Source organism: Trachypithecus francoisi, unplaced genomic scaffold (assembly GCF_009764315.1).
Source record: "Trachypithecus francoisi isolate TF-2019V2 unplaced genomic scaffold, Tfra_2.0 Lachesis_group21, whole genome shotgun sequence".
Classification (NCBI taxonomy): Eukaryota; Metazoa; Chordata; class Mammalia; order Primates; family Cercopithecidae; genus Trachypithecus; species Trachypithecus francoisi.
The window spans coordinates 8,082,992-8,092,124 of record NW_022681467.1 but is presented as its reverse complement, the minus strand read 5'-3'; the positions used below and the strand labels follow the sequence as shown (position 1 = coordinate 8,092,124).

Sequence of the window (9,133 nt, the reverse complement as noted above, 5' to 3'; positions counted from 1 at the left end):
CATTTTCATGACTCTCCTCTCAAAAGCAAACCCATACCCATTAAACAGTCACTCCCCATTCTCCCCTCCCTCTAGTCCTTGGCAACCATCAATCTGTCTTCATGAATTTACCCATTCATGAAGATATTTTATATAAATAGAATTATATAATATGTGACCTTCTGTGTCTGACCTTTGTCAGTTAGCATACTATTTTTGAGGCTCATCCGCATTGTAGCAGGTATCAGTACTTCATTCCTTTTCATGGCCAGATAATATTCCATTGTGTGTATATGCCATGTTTTGTTTATGCATTCATCAGTTGATGTACATTTGGGTTGGTTCTATCTTTTGGCTATTGTGAATAGTGCTGCTATAAACACTTGTGTATACATATTTATGTAACTGTGTTTAATTCTATTGGGTGTATAACTATGAGTGAAATTGTCAGGTAATGTGGTAATCCCATGTTTTACTCCCCGCCAAATTGCCAAACTGTTTCCCACACCAGCTTCATCATTTTACATTCCCACCAGCACTATACAAGAGTTCCAATTTCTCCACTTCCTCACCAATATTTGTTATTTTCCTTTTTATTTTTTAAAATATGGCCATACTAGTGGGAATAGAGTCTCATTGCGGTTTTGATTTGCATTTCCCTAATGATTAATGATGTTGAGTATCTTTTCAAATGCTTATTTGCCATTCGTATATCTTCTTCGAAGAAGTGTCCTTTGCTTATTTTTGAATTTGGTTGTTTCTTCTGATGTTGTTGAGTTTTAGGAGTTCTCCATGTATTTTTGATATTAATTCCTTATCAAATATGTAATTTAGGTCAGGCATGGCGGCTCATGCCTATAATCCCAGCACTTCGGGAGGCCGAGGCGGGCAGATCACTTGAGGCCTGGAGTTCGAGACCAGCCTGGCCAACATGGTGAAACTCTGTCTCTACTAAAAATACAAAAATCAGTTGGGCTTGGTGGTGCATGCCTGTCATCCCAGCCACCCAGGAGGCTGAGGCAGGAGAATCGCTTGAACCTGGGAGGCAGAGGTTGCAGTGACCCAAGATTGTGCCACTGCACTCCAGCCTACTTGACAGAGTGAGACCCCATCTCAAAAAAATGATAATAATACAATAAAAATAAAAAATAAAAAAAGTCTGTGTTTGACACTGGCATGTAAAGTGGAAAGCAAGAGTGAGAAATTATGCTGAAAACAGGGGAAATCGAATTAAAATCCTACGTATGGCAGCCCCCTGACAGTTCAGTCCTCTTTCTACCCCTTTGTGAAGAAACAGTGCACAGTCTCATTTATTCCCAGGTAGAGGAAAAAAGTGCAGACAAACCAGGGAATTCTTCTCTAGCAAAAAGTTGAGTGGCTGGAGAAAGCCAAGGCTTCTGGCATGTGGCGCCCTGCAGCAGAGCTCTCCTCATTTGAGCACCCGCAGCATCTGCAGCCTATAGCCTCTAGATTGAAATTTTTTTTTTTTTTTTTAAATATCCCCTGAGGGTTACACCATTCCTGGAGGTACTGCAATACCAGGTGGATGTGTGGAGTGGATGGAGCAAGCTCCTATTCCATCTCCCTGCTCAAAAAATCCATTTACTGTATTGTCCTCAGATAGAGGATATATCAGCGTATTAAACTGGTAAGAACAGATTCTACACATGATCTTAGCCAAAAGGCAAGAAGCGATCTAGAGAGAAATCTTATCAGTAAGCCCTGGACAAACCCCCTTCTTCCACCTATCCCCAGGAAACAGACCTTCCTACACAGAAGCATAGGAAATCCACACCGATCACAGAATTTTTTTTTTTTTTTTTTTTTGAGACAGAGTCTTGCTCTGTCGCCCGGGCTGGAGTGCAGTGGCCAGATCTCAGCTCACTGCAAGCTCCGCCTCCTAGGGTTTACGCCATTCTCCTGCCTCAGCCTCCGGAGTAGCTGGGACTACAGGCGCCCGCCACCTCGCTCGGCTAGTGTTTTTGTATTTTTAGTCGAGACGGGGTTTCACCGTGTTAGCCAGATGGTCTCGATCTCCTGACCTCGTGATCCGCCCATCTCGGCCTCCCAAAGTGCTGGGATTACAGGCTTGAGCCACCGCGCCCGGCCAATCACAGAATTCTTTCCATAACAGACAGGGAGGACTCACCAGACTTATGATGAAACCAGCAGTGTGGAAGAGAAGTCAAAGGAAACAAACAGGAAAACTGATGCAGGTTGAATATCCCCTAACAGAAATGCTTGGGACGGGAAGTGCTTTGGATTCAGATTTTTTTGAGTTTTGGAATATTGCATATACACCATGAGATACCTTGGAGATCAAACCCAAGCCTAAACACAAAATTCACTTATGTTTCAGACACATTTTATACATAGAGGCTGAAGGTAATTTTATATAATATTTTAATAACTTTTGCATAAAATTAAGTTTGTGTGCATTGAACCATCAGAAGCAAAGATGCCACTCTCTCAGCCACCCATGTGGACAGTCTGTGGTTCCCTGGCATCACCATCATTCATGACTGTGAATGTCTATGCTCCCAATAAGCAATCATTTTCTTACTCTTGCATTTTGACCTATCACATGTAACGTGATCCATCAAGTGACCGATCACATGTAATGATTGCTGAGGCAGCAAAATCATTCTCCTGCCTCAGCCTCCCAAGTATTCGGGATTACAGGCACCTGCCACCACGCCCAGCTAATTTTTGTATTTTTAGTGGAGAGGGGGATTTCACCATGTTGGCCAGGCTGGTCTCGAACTCCTGACCTCAGGTGATCTGCCTGACTTGGCCTCTCAAAGTGCTGGGATTACAGGTGTGAGCCATCATTCCTGGCCTGGCTAATTTTTGAAATTTTAGTAGAGACGGGGTTTCACCATGTTGGCCAGACTGGCCTGGAACTCCTGACCTCAAGTAATCGCCCACCTCAGCCTCTCAAAGTGCTGGGATTACTGGCATGAGCCACCGCACCCCTTATACGGTTCTGTTTTATTTTTTCTCTTCCCATACCAATTATACTGATTTTGTTAAAAAAAAAAAAAAAAATTTCTGTGACCGCCCTTGAGTTTGCATTTACAACTAATGTCAGTTCACTTTCAGATGATACTGTACTGGTTCACTGGTAGTGAAGGTATCTTGTAACATTCCTTGTAATCTTTTCCCATACTCTTTCATGTTACAGAGTCATTTCCCAGTGTTTTTCCCTATGTATCTATATCTTCCTTCCTTTTTATTCACATAATACATTGCAAACACAGGTATTTAATTTCAGATAAGATTACTCATTTAACAGATATTTATATACTTCTTGTTTCTACTGTATAAAAGTAGAATAGAGAAGAGAGACTAGTATGTAGGTACCAAAAAGCCTAAATCCTCACACAAGTTTGGCCCTTATCCTTCAGTGTAATTAGAGTAAATGATCTCATTGTGCTATGTTAGTATTTTTGAGTGCCTATTAAAAGGCCTAATTAAAAACATTAAAGTAATTATATTCCTTATCCCTTAGTTTCTTTTTCTATGTAATGACTATTAGGGCAGAACATCTTCCTCAGGGTGTGATAAAAGATAAAAGATAGATAGATAGATAACAATGCAAGATATAAAATACCCAACTAAAGGAAATGATGCTAAGTAAAATAAGTCAGGCACAGAAAGACAAATACTGCATGATCTCACTTACATATGGGATTTTTAAAAGTTGAACTTAAAGAAGCAGAGAATAGAATGGTGGTTGCCAGGGGCTGGAGACAGGGATGGAGAGAGATTGGTTGAAGTGTATAAAGCATTTACTGTATAGCACGGTGACTATAACTAATAATAGTGCATACTTGGAAATTGCTAAGAGAGTAGATCTAAATGTTCTCACAGCAAAAAATGGTAAGTATGTGAGGTGACAAATATGTTAATTAGCTTGATTTAATCATTTCACAGTGTATATATACACATATCTAAACATCACATTGTATACCATAAATATATACAATTTTTATTTGTCTATTATACCTTAATAAAACTAGGGATAAATTAAAATGAAATCAAATTATATATCCAAATAATTAGGTTTCAAACTTCCAATTAAAGATTTCACTCTCGTCTTAGAATTTTAGTTGGGGAAGAAAAAGATGCAGCTACAAGACGTTTACACAGAGAATGGCATTTGAATGAAGCTCAGTTCCAACTGCTAGCCCAGCACCCTCAGGCCCTTCCTTAACCAAAGTATGTAAAGGATGTTGAGGCTGGTGTGGATTTCCTATGCTATTGTTTATTAAGATCTGTTCCCTGGGGATAGATAGAAGAAGAGGACCCAATATGGGAGGAACCTTGGCTTTCTCTGGAAAACACACCAATTTTTGTTAGAGAAGATTATGATGTAGTGATATATTAAGATATATATATGTATAATACACACAAACATGTGTAGAATCCATTGATCTACACAATGAGAATCTATTGTTGTAATATTTAGTCTTTGACCCCTGGTTCCTAACACAGAGCTCCTTAAGACCTTTGTAATTTCCTCAGTGATAACATCTGACACAGAGTTCCAAAATCCCTTGGAATTTCCTGGGTGACAGGAGCATCTTTTGTTCTCATGACCCAAGGCTTGGTGGGCTCCTGGATGGGGGCTGGTTGCCAGGGGAACCAACCTTGTGATTAGAAGGTTGAAACTTTCAGCCTCACCCCTCACCTCCAGGGAGCGGGGAGAGGCTGAAGGCTGAGTTGATCACCCATGGTCAATGATTTAATCAGTCATAGCTACGTAATGATGCTTCCATAAATCCAAAGGACTGGATTTGGGGAGCTTCCAGATAGCTATACGCTTGGGGTATCTGGAGGGTTGTGCACCCAGGAAGGGCAGGGAAGCTTTGTGTGCCTTCCCACACACCTCACCCCACACATCTCTTCATCTGGCCACTCAACTCTATCCTTGCCATAGCCTTTTTTTTTTTTTTTTTTTTTTTTTTTTTTTGAGGCAGAGTCTCGCTCTGTCGCCCGGACTGGAGTGCAGTGGCCAGATCTCAGCTCACTGCAAGCTCCGCCTCCCGGGTTTACGCCATTCTCCTGCCTCAGCCTCCCGAGTAGCTGGGACTACTACAGGCGCCGGCCACCTCACCCGGCTAGTTTTTGTATTTTTAGTAGAGACGGGGTTTCACCGTGTTAGCCGGGATGGTCTCGATCTCCTGACCTCGTGATCCGCCCGTCTCGGCCTCCCAAAGTACTGGGATTACAGGCTTGAGCCACCGCGCCCGGCCTGCCATAGCCTTATAATAAATGGGTGAACGCAAGTAAAGTGTTTCCCTGAGTTCTGTGAGCTGCTCTAGCAAATTAATCAGACCTAAGGAGGACGTTGTGGGAGCCCCAAATCCAAATCTGAGCTGGCCAGTGGAGGTAGAGGTGACAACTTACTACATGCAACTGGCACCCGAAGTAGGGGCAATCTTGTGGGACCAAGCCCTCCACCTGTGGGATCTGATTCTCTGGGTGAATACTGTCAGAATTAAATTGAATTAAGGATGCCCAGCTGGAGTCCACAGAGAATTGGTTCGTGTGTGTGGAAACCCACCCCCAACCCCAGGTGTCAGAAGTGTTGTGTTGAGTGATGTGTGCATACGCGTGGAGGAAAAAACACTTTGGTTTTTCTTCTCTCTCATAAGAGTCCTCTTGTTTTATTTATTTCCTTCACCTAGGTCTCAGTGTTCTCATCAGTAAAAAGGGATAACACGCCTCACTTCCAGGATGGTTGTGAGAAGTGAAGACAGCCTGGCACTCGGTGGGGATTAGTTCGTGGTCACTAGTCTGCTTAGTGATGAGTTCAAGTTCATGGTCATGTCATTCTCTTAGGGACACACAGATTACTAGGGGAGGTTAAAGATGCTTGCACACATCTCTGATGGTGTCACAGTGTTCTCCCTGCAGCGGTGTTCCCGAAAGTCCAGGCCATACATGCGGTGTGTGACTCTGCCACCAGAGAGGGGCCTCTATGGAGAATGACCTCCAGGCAGTGCTGCCACTGTGGACCTACGGCCGAGTGCTGGAGGCACAGGCCAGGCGGTGAAGCTCCAGGGAGAAGTCTTGGCAGAAAAATACCAGGAAATCCTAGGAGTCGAGGGCACAGTCAACAAAAGTCCCTCCCTCATGCAGTTGTCACGTGGTCCCTTTAAAGAAGCCTGAGCCCAGCCCGGCACAGTGGCTCATGCCTGTAATCCCAGCACTTTAGGAGGCCGAGGCAGGTGGATCACCTGAGGTCAGGAGTTCGAGATCAGCCTGGCCAACATGGTGAAACCCTATCTCTACTAAAAATACAAAAATAAAATAAAATAATTACCCAGGCATGGTGGCAGGCACCTGTAATCCCAGCTACTCGGGAGGCTGAGGCAGGAGAATTGCTTGAAACCCTGGGAGTGAGCTGAAATTGCGCCACTGCACTCCAGCCTGGGCAAAAAGAGAGAGATTCTGTCAAGAAGAAGAACAAGGAAGAACAACGAAGGAAGAAGGAAGAAGGAAGAAGGAGAAGGAGAAGCAGAAGCAGCAGAAGCAGCAGCAGCAGAAGCCTGAGCCCCTTTGCCCTAGAATTGTCCAGAAGCATAGTGGGGATTCTGAAACCAACTAACTGTCCAGAAGCCTCAGGATTGCTCAGGTTGTTGAAGTCAAAATCTCCTAGAGTGGAAATGGACAAACAATGTGGCTTCCGTGGCCCACGTTTACTTATCCTGTCTTCCATTTTCTAAGACACTAAAAATATGCATCAGCCTAGACCAGTGTCTTAGACTATGTCATGAGGCACCCTCTGAAGTGGAGGGTTTCGTTGTGGAATACAGGAATGAACCTACCAGGACATGCCAGGACCAGGATGTTAAAGAATAGTTGTAATGACAGTGTATCATTGCACCCCATTGTGACTTCCCTTAAAAAGCTGCTGGCTATAATGAAACAGACAAGACAAAGTACACCAGAGCAGATATCACTACAAACAGAGCCTTGGCTGCTGTAATCATCACGGTTCCATAATACCATCCTTTTCTAAGAAGCTGAGATGATTTGCAGATGTGACTTCATTTAGTTATACAACAAGCCTATCCATCAGTAAGATATTATCATTCCCACTATGCCTCATGCAATTAGGACTGTCTCAAGGTTACCTGGGAAATTGGCCATAAAGATGAGACTGGAAACTTAGTTTTCATTAAGTTTTCACTTTCATTTTTGACCAATTACAGCTTGCCACCACTGGCAAGGCTCACAAGACATTTGGAAAAACTCCATCCAAATGTGAAAATGGTAATATTAAGCCCTCAGGGCTTGAAACACTCTCTCCAAAAGAAGAAGAAGAAAAGGAGATTGTCTTATATCACTAAAGAAACTGTAGAACACCTCTGGCTAACACACATGCCAAAAGCCCTGAGGTCCTTCACATGTCGTACCATGAAAATAAAACTTAAAAAAAAGATAAGAAGAAGTAGTAAAAATGAGGAGATAAAATCAGAAACATTCCTTTTCAACAAAACAGTGCAGGTAAGGGTGAGAGCAGTTCCTTCTGGAGCCCTCTGCTACTACAGTTGTTATAATACACATGAGAGGAAATCAAAGAAAGGGAAGAAATACATTGAAATGATTTGCCTCATCAAGACATCTAATTTTAATATCCAGTTAACTGCAATCTTCTTCATAGTGCATGTACTTTTCGGTGACAATCAAGCAATCTGAAGCAGCTGGAGTTCTTCTTAGTCAACGCATGGACCTCCAACACTTGAGGCACTCATGATCCCACACGATTGACAGAAGTCTCTACTCTTGAGCTGAAAACACATCAGCCTGTTGTAACATGAAGCTTCTTTCCTAAGTCTGAAAAGTGAATTACAAATATAATCAAAACACAGTTTTAAAATAAAATTGAAAGCATCTCTCTAGTCATTGATTTTAGAGTTTGGTTTTCACCTGTCCCAGTAATGCAAAGCTTTCCTAGTAGACACCTGAAGACTTTGGGGCATCTTGGGAAAGTGGGACAGAGCCCTAGACCTGGCTTTGAGGGCTGGCACTGTGCAATCACCTGGGTTACCTCACACAAATCCCAGTCCCTATAGCTAGAACGTTCATCATAAAAGAATGGGCCAAACCAGAAGACTTCTTTTTTTTTGAGACGGAGTCTCGCTCAGTCGCCCAGGCTGGTGTGCAGTGGCATGATCTCGGCTCACTGCAAGCTCCGCCTCCTGGGTTCACGCCATTTCCTACCTCGGCCTCCCGAGTAGCTGGGACTACAGGCGTCCACCACTACGTCTGGCTAATTTTTTTGTATTTTCAGTAGAGACAGGGTTTCACCATGTTAGCCAGGATGGTTTCGATCTCCTGACCTCGTGATCCGCCTGTCTCGGCCTCTCAAAGTGCTGGGATGACAGGCGTGAGCCACCGCACCCGGCCCAAACCAGAAGACTTCTGAGGTCCCTTTCTTAAACTTCCACCTGCTTATTTGTGAATTTGCTTGATTAGACTAGACATCATATTGAGAAGCTAGAACAGAGAAAAACGGAAAAGTATATACTAGAGAACATTACTGCACACTTTTTTGGCCACACCTGGAGCCAGTTTGTGTCCCCCTTTGTGACATGTGCCTCTGCATCAGCAGAGAATATCTGACTGAACTTTGTGTGCCAACAGAATGTTAAAGGCTTTTTTACACGTACTACATTGCCTTGTGATTATTCTTTTTTCTACCTTGTCATTTCCCCAATGACACTATGAGCAACTTGGGTCCAGGAGCAGGGTCCCCCCACTTTGAATCCCAGGGGCTCAGCTGAGCAGGACACTGTAAGCCCCTGATAAATGGCTGTTAGCTGTCTATAAACATTATGGCATGTTGTCACACTAATATAACAGAATGAACGTATAAATATATAAATATATTTCTTCTATAAGTCAATATATTTATAATGAATATATAGTTTGTTTTTAAAATTAATCTAATTAGTCATAATCCAAGATAACCTTCCTGTTTCCTAAAAAAAAAAAAAAGACACAGTTCTGGAAAAATCTGTTCCCTGGCAAAAAAAACCCACAAAATTGCTCATCAATTAATTCTTTTTCTTCTTATTTTTCTTCTCCTGCTTCTACCCCTGCATCAATAAATTTAAGCAGGCAAGATAATGAAACCCAT

At 42.8% G+C, this 9,133-nt stretch overlaps 1 non-coding gene across 1 annotated transcript; it reads right to left on the bottom strand.

The window, feature by feature from the left end:
* Positions 1–1,484: 1,484 nt before the first annotated feature.
* Positions 1,485–1,675, bottom strand: LOC117069176. Its single transcript, XR_004431423.1, has one exon. It is a non-coding gene; the product is annotated as a U2 spliceosomal RNA (small nuclear RNA).
* Between the last annotated feature and the right edge of the window lie 7,458 nt (positions 1,676–9,133).